Source organism: Mixophyes fleayi, chromosome 4, assembly GCF_038048845.1.
Source record: "Mixophyes fleayi isolate aMixFle1 chromosome 4, aMixFle1.hap1, whole genome shotgun sequence".
NCBI classification, from domain to species: Eukaryota; Metazoa; Chordata; class Amphibia; order Anura; family Limnodynastidae; genus Mixophyes; species Mixophyes fleayi.
Genome location: NC_134405.1, coordinates 180,376,716 through 180,397,252, shown reverse-complemented (window position 1 = coordinate 180,397,252; position 20,537 = coordinate 180,376,716). Strand labels below are relative to the sequence as shown.

The 20,537-nt window shown below is 42.1% G+C and overlaps 1 protein-coding gene across 1 annotated transcript in view; it reads right to left on the bottom strand.

The window, feature by feature from the left end:
- Nucleotides 1-20,537, bottom strand: part of GRM8 (glutamate metabotropic receptor 8) — a 956,579-nt gene that overhangs the window by 145,185 nt on the left and 790,857 nt on the right. The gene's annotated exons all lie outside the window — the stretch shown is intronic.

Sequence of the window (20,537 nt, the reverse complement as noted above, 5' to 3'; positions counted from 1 at the left end):
TCCTGGCTTGCCCCAGTGCCAGATTAATTATACCATCCAATTGTCCGGCTTGAGAAATGTCCAAAAGAAATTAAAGTTCCAATGGTCCAGGCTTGCCCCAGTCCCAAATTATTTGTACCCTCCAAAGTTTATGCTTGAAAAATCTCTTCTTCACTTCGCCCAGAAGGGGCCCCTTGTTGCTAGAAGTCTTCTTTGCTTCGGCCAGGATGGCCCTATATTTGTAATTCCCACGACTCTTTAATCTTGCTTGAAGAGAAATAAAAAAATCAGGAGCCGACGCTAACACCTCCTCTACCTAGTAGGAGGTCCGGTACGCAATGAACTCACGTTCATTGCGCAAGCTCTATATACTGTCTTATGTGATTTTCTCATGCTAGTGGGGAAATCACCTAATACTGTAAATAGAGCTTACGCAAGTAGCGTAGCGCATGCGCAATGAGCGGTTGGTTAGTCATTATGGCAGGGGGACCCCTGCTGCGTGTCCCACTGCTATAATGCCGCCAACCCTGGCTGGTTTGCCTAGTGCTGGTAAAGTGAAAATCGGGGGGACCCCACGCAAAATTTTTCCCCAATTTTCACGGGACCAGCACTAGTCAGGCAGCACTAGGGTTAAACAGGAATAGAGGGGGACCCCACGCTTTTCTTTTTTTTTTTAACTTTTATCTGTTCTTTACATTTTTGACAGCTGCCGGAGCTCCGCCGCAATTTTAACACGCTGCCAAACTCGCACTTTGATACATTTACCCCCTGGCCCCAGTGCTGGGAGGCTGAATTGCTAACTATAAATGCAACACGCTGACATGAAGTACTAGACACTTACAATATAAAAGTGGCAGATGTGGTATATTTGAAATATAGTTGCACAGCACTTTTGGGGGCAACGCTCACAGTTTGCCTAAGATGTTTTTCACATATTACAAGGCCTTACCCAAATACCTCCTGTAAAATGTCTCCCTAATCTGACACTAATTAGATGGTACAAATTTGTTTTTGGCCAAAGAGAAAAAAAAATAGTAGTAATTTAAACAGTAATAATGACATTTCAACATACATAATCCCAAAAGAAACCTTGATACAGGCCATCTGAAAGTGGGGTGTGTCTGTCTAATTTAATTCCTTATAGTTAAGTTTTTGTTTAGATCTGTATTAAAATACATGTTTCACAATGTCAGTTCACAATATTATCAGGCTAGATGTTTATAATTGATAAGCAGGCTGAAGATTTTTAAAGAAGCTTATGTGTAATATTTATTCCCACAGACCATAGACATCGTGCCCGTCAACAACAGGCGTTGGAGGAGTCGCCAGAGGAGGCAGAAAATGCACTAGTGGAGGCGGAAGATGCGCTTGAGGAGACGGAGGAGGCAGTGGAGGAGACGCAAGAGGAGGTGAAAGAGGTGGCAGAGGAGGCGCCAGCATTAGAGGTGAAGAAGGTGGCCCTTGTGGAGGAGGTGGCTGCCACACAGCCAGTGTTGGAGGGGGCGATGGGTGAATCTAAGTATTGAAATTAAAGCCTTTTCAAAATTGGATTCTTTTTGAGATACATTGTAGTTGTGCCTAAATTATGATTAACCACATGCCATTTTCCCAACAGCTAGTTATCCATTCCACAATTTTCAACCATGATGGCCATAATATTAATTTTTGTGGGTTGAAGTAAACCACCCCCAGCCACCACACAAATGTGTATTTATAAATACATCTGCCAACCAAAAGTAATAATCCTCTGCCTAGTACTGTGTGTAGCATACCATTAACCTTTTTCTACAATGTAAAGTTTTGTAACACTTCATGGCTCTGGTGATCTCATCAAATAAGATAAACAAAGTACACCCTTTTGAAGTAATATATGTTTTTCCAATTAGCTAAGCATGTTTTTATTTCTTTTTTTTCAACAGCTAAAGAAGACACCCAATCTGAGGGTGAAATTCCACAGACCCAAGCCAAAATCATTGCCGATATTTTAAAATATCGGAGAAAAATAAAAAAATACTTTAAATTGATTAAAAACAAAATAAATATGTTGGCCCCAAATTAGTTGCACAAATAATTTTTTTTTATATTATTACATTTTAAAAATTTTGAAAACTAAATAAACTTAGTTTGTGTCTTTATTAATATATTACAATTGCACAACATGTAGGTATTAGGACAATAAATAATGTACATTTCAATAATAACATTTAAGATACATTGTTTTGTCACTACTACCTCATCATTCACAAATTTATATAGCACCACTAATTCAGCCTCACTGTACACAGAAGACAATGGGCAGGAAACAAACTCATGACCCCAAACATCAACTTAGAACATACTTGCCAACATTTCATTTTTTTTTCCGGGAGCTGCTAGTAGGAGGTAGGCGTGTAGGGGGCGGGGCCCCATAAATCGCGTCATTTTAGCCACGCCCCTATTACGTAATGACGCAAATCGCGTCATTTTATAGTGGAGGCGGGGCCAAATGCTGCGATTCCCGGTGAATCGCGGCGTTTGAACTGTATTCTGCCCACTTCTGGGCAGATCAGGGAGATTGCCACACTCTCTCGGGAGTCCGGGAGACTCATGCAAAATGCGGGAGTCTCCCGGACGTTCCGGGAGAGTTGGCAAGTATGACTTAGAATGTCACACAAACATGGAAGAGAACATACAAGTACACACTTACAAGGGAATGGTTGGAAATTGAACTCTTGACCCCAGTGCAGTAAGGGAGTAGTGTGAGCAACTAAACCACTGTGCTGCTGGACTATGGTCTGCATTGATGTTTTGTAAAGCTGAGTACATAACATAACACATACAAGCCGTAGATGGAGAAAAAAAAAAAAATTAAGACAATGTGGCATTTTAGTCCAAGAAAGTCCCCTTAAAAAACAAGCCACCACCCTCTGAGTCTTAGGCCAATCATAGTAATAGATGTCAGCATGCACATAATAATGTGAATGTGACCTGTGGGCCAGAATCCTTTTTGAAAGTAAAACATTGCAATAAATTCTAAATGCACCTTGCTCTAAGAAAGTGGCATTTGAGGGGGAAATACATCTAAAATAGGAGGACAGATTTATCATTTTGGTATAGCACGTAGTAGATCACGTTTGAAAGACAGAGTAAAAATCAAGCAAACACGTGTTTGTGTGCTACATGAAAACAAACCTTTACTTTATGTAAATACTATCCTAATTCTAGACCTTTACAAAAACACATATAAGATGGTTTTTGCAAAGTTCCTGTTGTGTGCCTTTCATTAATGAATAGAGGCCACAAGCTACACACAGATGCTACGGCCATGCTTGGTATTTGAACTCATGATGCCAGTTTTGGGAGATAGAAGTGCTAGCCACTAAGGTACTTGTGCGTATCATAGCTGGCATATATTTTTGGGTAATGAGTAAGAGTACTATTATGTAGCTCTTACATCTGTTGCACACATGCTATATTGGTGTGCTTCTCACTCTAGTCTCTAGAATGTATTATTATTTCCAAATGAACGTTTCCTTAGTGGTTAGCCAATCCACCTTTCAAAAATGGAGTCATGAGTTCAATTCCTGACTCATGCCCTTTATCTGTATGTACTTTTCTATGTATCGCATATGGAAGAGTAGGCTAGGCATTTTGTAAAGTAAATGATATACATTTTAACAATATATTACTGTTTATTTTAATATGCATGTTTATTTATGCTTGCGAATTATTATGAGATTCATCTGCATCCATTTTCTTGTTGTAAAAATCTTTACACAAACTTTCATGTAGGTGATTAGGAAGGTGTGTAAATTTACTTCATTTAAAACAAATAAAAATCATTTGTCCAAGGTTCTATAAACTTGTAAGTGTTACAATGAATAATTAGGTTACAACTGTGCTGCATAATACACTCCCGAGTGTGTTTAAACATTTGGTAAACAAACCTTTAGCACCTCCCACAATTGTCGTTACATAGCACACTTTTTTATCTTTAAGCGGAAGTTACGATGCGTATTTTAAGATGAGATTAAGATCCAATGCATCTTATATTCCATTGCATAAAGGACTGAAGGTGGGCGTGCTTTTCAACTATCCGTTCCTTATTGAATTGAGAAATTCTTATCTCCCTGTTTGGTCTTAAAGTAGGCATCGCAACTTCCGCAACAGATCCAATCGCTAATGAATCTGGCCCTTTGTGTCTAACAAGATACACCTCTTTGTCTTCATTATTCTGAGTCTTCTTATATTTCCTAAAGGCCTTTTTTTTTGCTTTCACAATACTTGCTCCTTCTTTTGCAAACCACGCTGGCTTTCTTTACCTTGTGCTTTTGCTAACCCTTTTGATACAAAGGTATGTTGCTGTTATTATTACACTTTAAATTTTTTCCCATCTCTCCTGCACTCCTTTCATGTTCTTACACTTTGCCAAAGAGTCACTTACACATTTTCCCATCTCTACAAAGTCAGCCTTCCTAAAATCTAAGACCTGTGTTTTTTTGTGGTATGAGTTGGTCTCTGTCTTTATACTAAACCATACTGCTTGATGGTCACTGGATTCTAGGTTCTCTCCCACATATAAATCAGATATTCTGTCACCAGTTGTAAGTATTACGTCTAATATTGCATCTTTGTGAGTGGGCTCCCTCACCATTTGCTTGAGGTATCAAATGGAAGATCTGTTTTATACCCTTACTCTCAGAATCTCCTGCAGACCTGGGTCTACAGCAAGCCCTGGTTATGCAAACCGTTTTTCACTTAGCATATTCCCTCTATGATTACGCCTCACCAGTGATTCTGGGTAAGCCATGTAAAAACACCACAATGGGGACAACAGTAGAGTAAGTACCTCTGTAGAGAATTTTATGTTACACAAATACTCAAGACAGGCAGGAGCTTTTGATATTTTTTGTGGGTTTGTGGTAGAATAAGAACTAAGAGAAGAATTATTAAGTATGACACAAATAGGGAGTCAGAGACAAAAAATAATTAACTGATACCATTAGATAGCAAGCTGAGTATCTGCATGTGTGTGCCAAGCAGACATACAAAGAAACAAGACACACCTACTTAGTGCATTAAAATCTAACACAAAAAGCATAAAATGCATAATACCATTTGTGAGGCAAAGAATGTCTAGTGAAAACTTTATGTGCACCACCAAACAATCATTCAAATTCTTTGATTGGTAAAAATAGAAACACATATTCAAACTCTCATTCCACTAAAGATGCAGCCAAAGCTAGTTTATAGAGGGCACCGTCCAGAAGTAAATATGAACACAAATTTTTAAAAACTGTTTGGAAAATACACCTCTCTTCATATTTGGCTGCCCTTTATGAGGAATTTGACTTCATTTGTATTCCCCTATAATTTCCAGTCCTAATCCAACTACATTACAGAGCACAATGAATTGAATGTTGTGATCCCAACATTTTATAGACTATAAGTTCTGTAAAATTCAAATTCACAAATACACTGAGATATGGCTACTTTGGGGAAAGGTAAAACGGAAGTTGTTTAGCTGTAACATTATACATCTACAAACTGAATATTCCACCACTGAAATCATTTTGCGCAACATTTCAGGCAATCTTACTCATCTCTATGATAAATCTTCCATGGAATGCTAATATTAATATATGATCTCATATTATAGGGAACACCTGTACACCTGCTCATTACTGCATATGTCTAATCAGTCAATTACATGACAGCCACTCCCTCATACATACAAGCATGCAGACATACTGAAGAGGTTCATTTGTTGTTCAGACCAAACACCAGAATGGGGAAGGAATGTGATCTAAGTGACTGTGACTGTAGAATGGTTGTTGGTGCAAGAAGGGGTGCTTTGGGTATCTCAGAAACTGCTGATCTCCTGGGATTTTCATGCACAGCAATCTCTAGAGTTTACAGAGAATCGTGTCACTTGCACAGTCATGGGTATGAAAGATTTGTTTATTAGTTCAAATCTAAGATTCCTTATTTTGTATTGTTTGCTTTTTTGCTTATAACAAATTTGACTCTCTTCATGAGTTTCCAATCTCTTAATTCTCTTTAGACTTATATTTTTCTTATAAATGGATGCCCATATTTAAATAAATCAGTAAAGTTGTTGCTTTTTTTATTTATTCCCTGTTTACAGTGGCTGACTGTATATTCAAGAAAATAATAAAGCACTCAGTCACAATGCCTCAAAATCAATATTAAATTAAAAAAATCTAAAACCTTTCCCATCGTTCAATTAAATATGACACAGAGAGGATTAATATTAATCCCACAACATATGAATATAAATCCAAAATACATTTTTTGATGCAGCCCTTCATCTAAAGACTTAAAAAATAGAAAAGAGAAAAAAATGCAAGTTGACATACTACTGGGGCAGTACAGTGACTTAGTGGTTAGCACTTCTGCCTCACAGCACTCAGGTCATGAGTTTGATTCCCGACCATGGCCTTATCTGTGTGGAGTTTGTATGTTTTCTCCGTGTTTGCGTGGGTTTCCTCCGGGTGCTCCGGTTTCCACCCACACTCCAAAAACATACTAGTAGGTGAAATAGCTGCTATCAAATTCACGCTAGTTTCTGTCTGTGTGTGTGTTAGGGAATTTAGACTGTAAGCTCCAATGGGGCAGGGGCTGATGTCAGTGAGGTCTCTGTACAGCGCTGAGGAATTAGTGGCGCTATATAAATGATTATGATATAAATAATGATGATGACTGATTGTGAACTTAAAGCACGGTTATTTTTTTTTGTTTGTGTACATTCCAGGCTATGAAATCGGTGATTACATTTATGAGGGAAGGGGTGCACATTACTTTTCTTTTTTTTATCATTTATTGAAGCTTTTTTAAAAGCAGAAAACAAAAACTCCATTCATTATCATCGAGTTGATGATGATGAATGGTGTCTCTTGATGTGTTTTGAACATATCTTCATGCAAACGCATTTACCTGTTTATTTTCAATGGCATGTATCGTAAGTCGTGCAACTCAAAATTAAAAAGAATCATTCCCTTTTTTACACAACTTATGTTACTTATCCACCTTTGACTCAAATGTGTCCACATCTAAATGAGCCTCTAAATATTTACATTTTAGCATACTAAAAATATATCTTGTTTACAACAGTATGGGGGGTATTCAATTGTTGCTTTTAACGCGCTAAAACAAAAAAAAAACGAGCGCTCTAAAAATATTAGCGTTAATACGGTAATATGCGCGTAAATACCGTTAATACGGTAGTTTACTCACTGAATTTCATCTCGCAGCTCAGGGAGCTGCGAGATGAAATTTAGCGAGTAATTACCGTATTAACGCTAATATTTTTAGAGCGCTCGTTTTTTTTTGTTTTAGCGCGTTAACGGCAACAATTGAATACCCCCCTATGTATGCTGTAAGTACCTCCCTCTAGACTTCAATTAGTACTTTTTTTGCCAAACATTTTTTTTTCACATATATATCTTTTCATTAGAAAGTGTACAGCTTGGTTTAATTTCTATTGCAATAGCATTTTAATATAATATTTTGTCAGTCCTCTCTGCTTGTTACAAAGCATTAGTACATCAATTTTCCAGTTAGTGGTGAACAAACTATACCATTTTTACTCTATCACCATTTTCATTTAACTGTTTGGTGATAATGTAAAATATTAATTTTATGCCACACCGTAATACGGTAACATTTGGACTGGCAGCATTGTGGCAGTTTAATTGGCTGGATTTAAAAATAGTTAGAATATCATGCTTGTAAAACATGGTCTCTGTCGCTATAATTAGTAAATAAAAAGATAGATTGATTCATCCAGGGAATTAATTTTAACACCATTTATTGGGTCAAGAAGATATAATATCCAATCTATGAGATTAATTGGCTGTTTCATTAATTGGATTATCATTGAGCCTCCCTGTGCTTTGACAAATTTGACATTTAGAAAAGATTAAACTTTATGCTCTCACTCTGGTTAACTGTGTAATTATATATTAGCCATCCTTTGGCACTCTATTAAAGCAGATCTTAGTTGTCATTCTGCAATGTAACAATACTATGTTGGCCCAGGCTAACTTGCGTGGACTGACTGCAACTCACTTTGGCTAGCACAGAAGTACAGTGGTTAGTATCACTGTCAAACAGCTCTGAGGCCTGGGATTAATTCCGACCGGGGCACTAACTAAATTTGTATGTTCTCCCTGTGTATGTGTGGGTTTCCTCTGGGTTATCCACTTTCCTCACACATTCCAAACACATACTGGTAAATCAAATGGCTTGTGCCTGTCCGTGTGGTAGAGAATAAAGATGTAAACTTAACTGGAGCAGGGATTAGTGCGAAAGACTAAATATTATCTGTAGCACACTGCTTAATATGTAGGTGCTATAAAAATATTCGTTAACAGTTAATAAATATGTAAGTTTGGGCTTCTCGGCCCCAGCAGCACGAATTTTGCCCCTTACATTGCAATAAGGCACAGTAAATTAATCTGCACATCTAGAAACTGCTTCAGTATCCTTATACCTTACCCCCATACAATGATTACCTATCCATTATTTAATAAAATGTGTCAATAATGTAAAATCAGATTGTCTCTAATTAGTTGTATGCTAGTTTTAGCACCATTTTATATTTAAGCAAAGATTAAGCATTTTTGAGTTAACATTAAGATAGATAGATAGATAGATAGATAGATAACAATATTTTACATTGAATGTAACCACTATACATTTTAATTGTTCAGTTTTCACATACAATTTGCGTTTTAAAAATACAAATACTGCAGTTAATGTATTGTTTTTGCTTAAATCTTAAAGCAGAGAGTGCAGTTGCACCATTTTATTGTTATTTAGATTTTGTAATTGGGGCGTGCAGATCCTCAGCAACTGCTTGCCCTGCTCTATAATCATACTCAGCACTGAAAAGATTTTTGGTTGGAGATTATTTACACTTTTATGAGCAAACAGCGGAAGCAGTAACAGTAGAGTTTAAAACTTATATCACCAGATATGCCAGTCAGTAATTGTCATGACATTCAGCCTGGAGAATATGTAATGATCCAAAATTTTCTACATTCTGGTTGTTTAGTAGACCACAGAGAAGGACCGTATCAAGTTTTGATGACTACAACACCATCCTTGAAGGTCGCTGAAAACGATACTTGGGTCCATTTAATTTACTGCAAGAAGGTTGCTGACCTGGAAAAAGTTCCATGGCAAGAGGAAGAGGTAATTCTGCAACTTGAAAACTTTTTTCGAGATGCACATTTACCATACGGTTGAGATAAAAGGATCATGCACATTGACCAACAGGAGCATTATTTTGGGCATTATTTATCACATATTGCAGCACAAGCTGTTGTTTTAGGGTGGTATTTGGGGCTTCGGTGGGGAATTCTGGAAATGGTTCTAAAGGAGATGGTATTCATTTTCATCTAATACCCACTGTAGATCAGCCTGTGGTTTGTTCAATAGAAATCTTAACAAAAGATCCCTTCACCATAAAGAGATAAACAACCAATGTTCAGATTTTATGTCAGTGGTATATTGCATTTGTAAATATTGTGGACAGTGTAAAAGATCCCGTGATTACACCTTAATTACGCACGCTATCTTCGTATTCTGTTACATAACCACACACATTTACACTTTTCCTTTTAAGACACACCTATTTCAGTCCTTTAAACTTAAGTTATTGTACCTCTATATCTGTATCTATCTCTACAACATCTACTGTATCAGGACATTATAAATTCATATTCACAGCGCAGATATATATGTATATATAGGACCTTCTTGAAAACAAAAAACAAATTAGGTGCTCATGGGTATGTTAGGGTGCTTGGCCAAAAAACGCTTCTCCATCTTAAACAGGTACTGTACCCTGTTATATAGTAAAACAACAAGCCAAGAAACATAAATGAACTCTGGTTTTGGTCACCAATATAATTAATATTTATTAAAACTCTATTTCATATAAAAACATTGTTAGAAAGTTAATATCTATCAATATAATAAACTTGGTAAACAAATGCCTAGATATCAAATAACCAAGTTATGTATTTTGCATATATTTGTTCTTGCAAAAAATGGTAATCCACCTGTATAATCCAAATTATAGATGTTATAAGGTTCCCAATTATTCCTCTTGAGAAGATAACAAATAATAAATTGACGGAAATTTGAATCTTTTTTAAAAAGGTCAGTCACCTCTATCTCACCCCTGACAAACTCCATAAAATGTGACCTTCCCAGTTGAAGTTATGCTGGTGAAAATGAGTCATGGTAGGAGACCTACATCATGTCTTCTGGTCCTGTCAAGTCTTATCTTTTGTTTTGGACACAGGTCTTTGACCTAGCTAACAAAGTAGCCAACCAAATTCTCCCTTCCTCACCTGAAATCGCTCTTCTTCAACTCTAACCTCCACAGATCCCAAAACACGATAGATACATTTATAATCATATTGCTATCTGTCACGGTCCGGAGACAGGATAAGAGCCCAGTGGCAGGGAGGAAGGCTGGCTAACAGGAGATGAGATAGAAGAAAGGTCAAACAAGCCAGGTTCGGTACACAGAGAGGCGTAGAGGTCCAAAGGTTGAGACAGAAGCAAAGTGGAAGGCAAGCCGAGGTCGGTACATGTATAGTAGATGCTGGTAGGCAGGAACAGCAACAGGAGCAGGAGCTAGTTCACAGGCACAGAGCACAATAATCAGGCACTGGAGACAGGAACTGGCCAGGCTTTTATAGGAAGTCAAGGGGTGTAGCTAAGGCATGCTGAAAGATCAGGAGATCACTGGAACTGATCTTGAACACAGAATAAGGCAAGGAACTGTCCAGCAGCTAGAATAGCTCAGTCAGCAGAGCAGCAGTCCACAGAGGCAGAAGCCCTGGGTTCAAATCCTGACAGTATCGCTGCTAGAGCCACTATAGCATTGTCAAAGATCATAGCTAAGGTCCAAATCAGTTTTGAGGTGGAGATTTTGGCACCTTATTCCACTGTTTCTTCCTCTCCATTGCTGCAATAATTTAATTGGCTTGTATATGTGACAGAAGGTGGGGGTGCCCCAACAACTGGTCCTTCCCCTTCTCTTTCCCACAATGTTCCCTCCACTTCTTTGATAGAAATACCACAACCCACTTCGGAGGAGCCAGCAGGCACAAAGCAGCCCCTGCTTTTTCCCTTCTTTTTTGTTTAACCCTCTTCCCTTTTTCAATATTAGACCTTTGCCATTTTAAACTCAACACAATTACATTTTATGAAAGGTTGAACTCAATGGACTTGTGTCTTTTTTCAACCTTATTCACTGTGTATTTATAACATATATGCTATACTTAATATATAGCTATACTATAATAAGGATAGAATGTGGTCTACCCATACAAATGTAATTTAAAATAGCGTAAAAGATCAAGTACAATTACAGGGCACACTGTGCTCACAAAATAGCTTTTGACACAAATTATGAAAATACCATAAGAATGGACAGTAGATCAAACAGGGACACACGTAGGGATGCTACTGATTCAGCCCATAGGCCTAACGTTAGCATGAACCTTGTTAAATAGGCAATTGTCTGTTAAATAAGCAATTGCAATATACCTTAGTGCTCAAATAAAGATACAGTATTTATAAGATTACCACCTGTTATGGAAAAAAATCTAGATTTTTCATTGATATACGTATTACTAACACTGTATCCAAATGTTGCAGGTCTACAATTATACCTTTTAAATGCCATGCTTTGCCATTATTTGAGGTTTATTGCAGAACAGTATATTAGTCCATATATATATTGTAGATTGCAGGACAAAAATAATTCTTACAAATAGAGAAACAATTATTACAATTTGATATAAAGAAGAGTGTGTGATTCATTATATCAAATTAAAGCCTAACTAGTTAACAACCACAACATATAGCAGCATAGCAAGAAAGTAAACTTACTACACCTCATGTGCCGCATTAAGAAAATGAAAGTAGCTTCAATTAAAATGTATTTGCATCATTTTATTTTTTCATATTTGTGTAAGAAATTAAAATGAAATATACATATTACAGGTCCCTGTCTCACGGAAATCAGATTTTATAAATATATAAGTCTGGTATAAGCTAGAATTGTGGAAGCACAAATATTTTTTCCAAACACGTGCATATTCAAATGATTTATCTATTAACTAAGTAAATGTAAAAAATAACATTAACTGAATTACGTCATATATGCAAATAATGTTTTATTAATATTACAATATTAAGCCATTGATGTATTTCACCAATTTGTGTAATTTTAACTCAAAATTTTTATTGCAAATCAAAAAGAAAAACAAGAACATGCGTGACATAAACAGAAAACGAGAAGCTTGAGCAAAACATTCAAGATACATGTATCCAGCAATGTCACCTTCATAACAGAGATATGTATTGCAATATAACAAGTTAGTAATGGGTAAGGGAGGGGAAGGTAAGGCAGTGGGCTTTAGAGGGGTGTGGGGTAGGGAAGGGGGAAAAGTACAAGGTCGTCAGATGAAATAGACTAAGAGAAGCGTGCTCTCTCTCAAGAGAGAGCGCTACCTGGACTGTGAGATGGCCTTTTTAGAAAAGCGATAGGCTCAAATTAATGTGGGGTTGTGCAAGAAGGAGATTAATCAGAGGGAGAAAGACTGCGAGACTCTAGGCATAGAGCCAGGGGGCCCAAACCTGATGGAATTTGTCTTCTTTGTCCCGTAGTAAGGAGGTGATCCTTTCCATGTTGGCTATAAACCTGTCACTCACCGGACTGTGAGTGCTACTTCTCGTGTGTTTAGGAACCGTGGCCGTCCACCATCCTGAGGGTCTGCGCATGTGCAGCCCTTTCAACCCTTCAGTACATGTTCCTTTTAGTTAATTGGCTGATCAGGCAACACTCCCTATTTAAAGCACCTGTGGTCAATACCTCGTTGCCTGATCTTGGAGTCTCATTCCCCATGAGCTTCTGAAGGTGTTCTTGTGTTTCCTCGTGTATTCAGCTCCTGCTGATTCCTGTTGTTCGTTTGTGGTTTCCAAACCACTTCAACTCTCCTGTGTTTCATCGTGACTGCACCAGCTGATTCCTATCCGCTGCCTCCAGCTTCTACAGTCTCCAAACCACTTCAACTCTCCCGTGTTTCATCGTGACTGCACCAGCTGATTCCTATCCGCTGCCTCCGTGCTTCTACAGTATACTGCTCACCTCAACGCTCCTGTGTTTCATCGTGACTGCACCAGCTGATTCCTATCCGCTGCCTCCGTGTATCTGCAGTGTCCTGCTCATCGCAACCCTCCAGTACTCATCGTGTCTGCAGCCAGCCGATCCGCTGTCTCCGGGCTTCTACAGCGTTCCCGCTTGTGTCAACTCGCCTGTCTGCATCGGATCAACGCTCCGCTGCTTTCATCTCAGCTAGACCGCCTCAACTCTCCCGTGTTCTCCAGGTGTCCAGTTCTATATACTACTGCTTCCTGAGTATTGTGTACATCCTTGCTGGTCTACCTAGCATGCGCTGCACCTACTTGGTTACCGCTTCCACCCTCCTGGGACTTCGCATCCTGCCGGCCTCCAGCCGTTCAGGTATCCCGGCACCTCTCTCTGACAGCCTGCTCTCCTGAACCACGGTATGCATACTTCTCATTGACTGTGCTGGTGTATTGCATATCTAGTTGGACTGAGTTGTTCTCCTCCGGAGTTTCCTATCCACTGAGACTATTGCTATCATTTGACTGTGTTACCGTTTAGCCTGGATAGTTCTCGTGACTTTGTATATTTGTGCAGTGCTGCTCAGTTATTATTATTGTGTGCATATCATCGTGGGATCAAGTTCAGTGTGCCCGTGTATACTCTGCTTGCATTTATCTCCCCGTGCTCCTCCTCACTTATATATTTCAGTGGTACAACTTGCTAGAGGCAGACCACTGTTCCCTGTTTTCTGAGTCACCAGTTTCCAGTATCCTTTCACATAGCAGTGGTACAACTTGCTAACGCAGACCACTGACTCCCCGGATACCTTCACCTGGATTCCATTCCTTCACCCAGACAGCAGTACAACTTGCTATATGCAGACCGCTGACTCTCATCACCTCCTCGTTACTCCTGGACATTCCTCCTCACTATAGCAGTGGTACAACTTGCTATACGCAGACCACTGACTACCCTCACGTTTCTTTGTCCATCCAGTTCCTCGTGTACAGTTATCTACCTATTACCAGTGCTGCTAGTCATAGACTTTCCTCGAGCATTCTCTTATCATCTGCTGTCTCCTGTTCCGTGATCACCCCGCTACCAGAGTACCATATTACCACCTATACTGCTCTGGTAAGTCTATCATCTGGTGATACCTGGTTAAAGACTCCTAGTGCCCGTGACAAAACCATATATATGATCTTAAAGAAGAAACGCGAGGAGGCTCCACCCACTTCCAAGATTAAGCTATCAGACATTTGGCGGCCGCCAACATGTGTGAGGCTAGCTTCGCAGAGTGGGTATCAAGGTCTTGTATAGGATAACAAAGTAAGAATGACCATAGGTCCTTCCTAATAGGGCATTGGAAAAGGGAGGAGAGAAGTCTCGCAACCCTATCCCAGAAGGAGGAAATGACAGGGCAGGACCACCAAATGTGTACGAGGGTGCCTCAGTGACCACAATTTCTCCAGCAATCAGGAGAGGCTGATTGAAACATCTTCGCGAGCCTATCAGGTGTAAGATACCACCTGTAATACACTTTATAGGCATTTTTCTTGATTAATGTGGAGATGGAGCTAGAGGCCACATTCAGTGTAATGGTCTCCCAGCAGTCCTCCTCCGGGGGTGGGCCCAGATCCCTCTCCCACTCCCTCTCATGTATATTCCCAACCGTCACCAGTTTCTTTAGTAGGAGACTATACAGGGAGGAGATCATGCCTCTTCGTAGGGGGGAAGAGAGGCAAAGAGATTCAAATTGGGAGGAGAGATGGGGCGTACTGTCCGACAGGAGTGACAGGAGGAAATGCTGAACCGGCAAGTATTGGTAGAAAGGCGGATGAAAGTTAGGAACTCTAGAGCAAAGAACATCATAGAGTATAGGCCTTCCTCGTTCAAGGAGGCTTCCTGCAAATCGAAATCCCATCCTGGTCCACAACCGGGAAAAAGATTGGGACATACCCGGGGGGAAAGAGGGATTATGCCAAAAGGGTATAATATGCAAAGGATTAGGAAAGATAGAGAGATGGGTCTTGCAGGTCTCCCAGATCCGGGTAGCAAATTCCAGAGTTGGAAAACGTTTAGTTAGAGCCTTCCGAATATCGGAAGGAATTCCCCAAAGGCCAGATATACCAGGTATGGAGAGATAGGCAGCCTCCAAATCTGCCCATGAGTGAGATGTGGGAGGAGCAAATGAGGAAACAATTGAGCTAAGCTGGGCTGCCCAGTAATAAGCCTTGAGGTCCGGAAAGCCTCTGCCTCCACAAGCTCTGGGTTTTTTGAGCACTGCCAGGTGGAGCCTGGGAGACCTGCCCCGCCACACAAATTTAGAAAGGTGTTGTTGCATGGAGTATAATTCAGCTAGGGGTATTCTCACCGGCAATGTCTGAAAAAGGTAAAGAAGTTGAGGAAGAATAGTCATTTTAACCGCAATGATCCTGCCCAGCCATGAAATTATTAGGGTCCGCCAGGAGAAAATATCTGATTTGAGTTTACAGAAAAGAGCTGGATAATTCTCCTGGTACAGGGATTCATATGAGGTGGTGATTTAGACCCCCAGATATTTCAATTTTTTCTTCTGCCATCTAAAGTGAAAATGAGAGGTGAGATCACAGCAGTCCTGTGAAGTCATATTAAGAAATAGGGCCTCAGATTTTGTTATGTTAATTTTATAACCGGACAGGCTGCCGTATCTCGAGAGGAGGCAGAACAGGTTGGGCAAAGATGTTCTTGGCTGCCGGAGCGTGAGGAGTATATCGTCAGCAAACAAAGAGAGCTCACTCTCCAAAGACCCCGTCTCGACCCCTCTAATGTCTGGGGAGGCTCGGATGGTAGCTGCCAAAGGTTCAATGACCAAGGCGAAAATTAAAGGGGAGAGTGGGCATCCCTAGCGGGTACCGTTACTGATTGGGACTGGGTCGGAAAAAGAGCCATTAACCATGACCTTAGCAGAGGGATGGGAGTATAAGGCCTGGACCCCCGACAGGCAATCCCCTGATCATAGTGAACTAGCCAGGGAGCACAGTGTTTAAGCGATTGGCCAGGATCTTGGCATATAGTTTCAGGTCATTGTTAAGCAGAGATATTGGACGGTAGCTAGCACACTTATGGACATCTTTACCCTCCTTGTGGATCAGAGTTATCCGAGCCTCCAGAGATTCCTTGGGCCAAGAATTGCCCTTCAGGATAGAATTAAAAATAGTAGAGAGGCGAGAGGCCAGAAGAGCCGCAAACTTTTTATTGTAAGCTGCCGAAAAACCCATCCGGGCCAGGAGCCTTATCGGCTTTCTGAGCCTTAATAACCTGCTCCACCTCCTCCAAGGAAATGGGTTCACTAAGACGATCAGCGGCCTGGGGGTAAGCCTTGGGAGTCGGGCGTCCTCCAGAAATTTGTCTATATGCTCCGCCTGATTCCGTTGGGCCAAAACGTTGGGTGGTTGGGGAAGATTATACAGTTTCAGATAGTATTTATGAAATTCCAAGCAAATTAATTTGGGATCATTAACCAGGACCCCTGATGAATCTCTTATAGCCATAAGATTGCGGGCAGAAATTTTAGTCCACAGCCGAGTGGCCAAGAGCTTATCCGCCTTATCACCCTTTTTTTATAAAAGCGTTGATTCAGCCATTTCAGCTTGTTGGCCACTCAGTGGGAAAGAAGCAGGTTGAGCTCACCCCTCACAGAGAGAATCTGTTCAAGTACGGCAGGGTCAGGGTTGGATTTATGTTGTTCCTCCAACTGCTGGAGGGACGTGGAGAGGTGCACAGTTTCAGCTACTCTTGCTTTTTTGGCATTTGCAGCCAAGGCTTTTAGATGGCCTCTGATGACCGCCTTATGGGCATTCCAGAGAGTAGAGGGTGAGATATCTGGTGACTCATTTGTTTCAAAATATTCGGATATTAGAGATTTAAGATGAGCTACTGTATTTTGGTTATGGAGGAGGGATTCGTTGATTCTCCAAGAAAAGGTAGAGGGGCGAGTAACTGCGGAGGAGAGATCTGCCGAAACTGGGGCATGGTCAGACCATGTAATTGAGTGAATATTAGAGTTAGTGAGTTTAAGGGTCAGATCGGGGCTGAGCAGGACCATATCGATTCGGGAATAGGTATTATGGACCGGGGAATAAAAAGAATAATCTCGAGCCAGAGGGTCAGAGATTCTCCATGTATCGTACAAATTATGCAGCTTCATAAAATCCTGCAAAGCCCTGGAGTTCCTCCCATCCCTCCTGTCGGAAAGAACCGTTGAAGGGGCAGATCTGTACAGATGGGATAAGAACCGTATTGAAATCTCCACCTACTATCAATTCTCCTCTACGGACCTGAGAGAGTATAGTTCCTAGGTGTTTAAAAAATTTGTGCTGGTATTGGTTCAGGGCGTAAATATTCACTTATGTGCAGGGGAGTTTATTCAGTTTACCCACTATAATAAGATATTATTATTATTATTATTATTATTATTATTATCCTTTATTTGTTAGGCACCACAAGATTTCCGCAGCGCCGTACACCATACAAACAGTACACTATACAAGGTGAAACAGTACAAAACAATAAACAAAAATACCAGTACTTCAGAAACTCCAGGCAGGTTAAAGCAATAAACACGGAGCAGAAGAACAGGTAGGGAGACAGGAGGGAAGAGGGCCCTGCTCATTTGAGCTTACATCCTAAGGGAGGGAGAACTGAACAGACACAAGGGGAGCCAGATGAGGCAAGGGAGTGAGCGAGTCGAGGAGGTGGAGGGGTTATATGGATGGTTGGTAGGCTTTAAGGAAGAGGTGGGTTTTCAGTGCACATTTGAAGGAGCACAGAGTGGGAGAGAGGCGGATGGAACGAGGTAGGTCATTCCAGTGAAGAGGGCTGCACTGGAAAAGTCTTGGATTTTGGAGTGGGAAGAGGTGATAAGAGTGGAGGAGAGGCGGCGATCATTGGCTGAGCGCAGGGAGCGAGCAGGAGTGTGAATGGAGAGGAGGTTAGAGATATAGGGGGCAGTAGAGTGGGAGAGAGCCTTGTAAGTGGTGGTGAGGAGTTTGAAAAGGATTCTGTAGGGGAAGGGAAGCCAGTTTAAGGTGAGAAAGAGAGGGAAGGCAGATGAGGAGCGGAGTGAGAGGAAGATGAGTCTAGCGGCCACGTTAAGTACAGAGCGGAGGGGGGAGAGATGGGAGTGGGGGAGGCCGGTGAGGAGGAGGTTGCAGTAATCCAGGCGGGAGATGATGAGTGCATGTATGATGGTCTTGGTGGCATCCTGAGAGAGAAAGGGACGGATGCGGGCAATGTTGCGTAGTTGGAAGCGACAGGCTTGGGCAAGTGAATGAATGTGGGGGGCGAAAGAGATGGAGGAGTCGAGGGTGACCCCCAGGCAGCGGAGTTGGGTGACAGAGGAGATAGTGGTGTTGTTGACGACAATAGAGAGGTCGTGGTGGGATGGGAGTCTGGATGGAGGAAACACAATGAGTTTCATTTTAGAGATATTGATTTTGAGAAAACGTGCGGACATCCAGGAGGAGATGGCGGTGAGGCAGTCAGACACGCGAGAGAGGACGGCGGAAGAAAGGTCAGGAGAAGAGACGTAGAGTTGAATGTCGTCAGCATACAGGTGATACTGAAGACCGAAGGAGGAGATGAGAGCACCAAGGGAGGAAGTGTAGAGCGAAAAGAGTAGAGGGCCAAGAACAGAGCCCTGCGGGACACCAACAGGGAGAGGGTGGGGGGGGGAGGAAGAGCCAGATGTGGATACAGAGGAGGAGCGGTTAGCGAGGTAAGAGGTGAACCAGGTATGGACAGATCCGGAGAGGCCGAGAGAGAAGAGTTTGTAGCACGAGGGGGTGGTCCACAGTGTCAAAGGCTGCGGAGAGGTCGAGGAGGATAAGAAGGGAGAAGTGACCCTTGGATTTGGCCGATAGGAGGTCGTTAGTAACCTTGGCCAGGGCAGTTTCGGTGGAGTGGAGAGGACGGTAGCCGGATTGGAGGGGGTCAAGGAGGGAAAAGTCAGAGAGGTGACTGGCGAGGCGGCTGCAGACAATCCGCTCAAGTAATTTGGAGGCATAGGGGAGGAGTGAGATAGGGCGATAATTAGCAAGAGAGGTGGGGTCAAGATTGGGTTTTTTAAGGATAGGAGAGATAAGGGCGTGTTTAAAGGAGGAGGGGACTACACCGGAGGAGAGAGATAAGTTTAAGAGGTGTGCGAGGTAAGAGCAGACAGTGGGAGAAAGAGAGCGAAGGAGGTGGGAGGGGATGGGGTCAAGAGGACAGGTAGAGTGAGGAGAGGAAAGGATAAGGGAGCGAACTTCTTCCCCAGTTGTGGGACGAAAGGAGCTCCAGAGTTGGTTGTTGGAGGGAGGTGAGGCGATGAGGGTGGCGGGAGAGGGGGAGGAGGAGGTGTCAGTCTGATGGCCTCAATTTTGGAGGAGAAAAAGGTGGCAATGTAAGTAGCGGAGAGGGAGGGCAGGACAGGAGGGGGGGAGAGAGGAGGGAGTTGAAGGGGGAGTAGAGGCGGCAGGGATGAATTTATAGTAAAGGAAGTCAGCCAGGGAACGAGATTTCCTCCAGAGGCGTTCAGCAGTGCAAGAGCACCTTTGGAGGAAGCGGGTAAGTTTGGAGTGCCAGGGTTGAGGAATGAGGCGGCGTCGGCGGATAGCGGAGGCCGGGGCGACAGCATCCAGGGTAGTGGAGAGGGAGGGGTTGTAGAGAGAGGACACCTGGTCAGGACAGGCCAGGGAGGGGAGGGTTGATAGGAGAGTCTCAAGAGAGGAGGAGAAGGAGGTAGGGTCAATAGCATCAAGGTTGCACCTAGTTAGGGTGGCTTTAGGCGAGGGGGGAGTAGGGGAGGAGGACAGAGTGAAGGAGAAGAGATGGTGGTCAGAGAGTATGAATGGAGAGTTAGAGAAGTCAGAGAGTTCACAGAGATGAGAGAAGACAAGGTCGAGGGAGTGACCAAGACAGTGGGTGGGGGAGGAGGTCCACTGGGTGAGGCCTAGAGAGGAGGAGAGGAAGAGAAGTTTGATGGTGGCGGGGTCGGAACTGTTGTCAATGGGGATATTGAAGTTGCCATGTATGATGGAGGGGAAGTCAGAGGCGAGGTGATGGGGGACGGTAGATGACAGAGACACGGAGGTGGATAGGGGAGAAGAGACGGATAGAGTGAACTTCGAAGGAGGAGAAGGAGAGGGAAGGTAAGGTAGGAATTACCCGAAAAGTGCAGTTAGGGGACAGGAGGAGGCCCACTCCTCCAGGACGCTCATCCGGCCTGGTGGAGTGGGTGAAGGAGAGGCCCCTGTAGGAGAGAGCAGTAGGAGAGGCAAGGAGATTAAGAGAGTTGGAAATGAAGAGGTCATGGACGGAGGATAGTTTGTTGCGGACAGACCTGGAGTTCCAGGGGGCACATGAGAAAGGGAGGGAG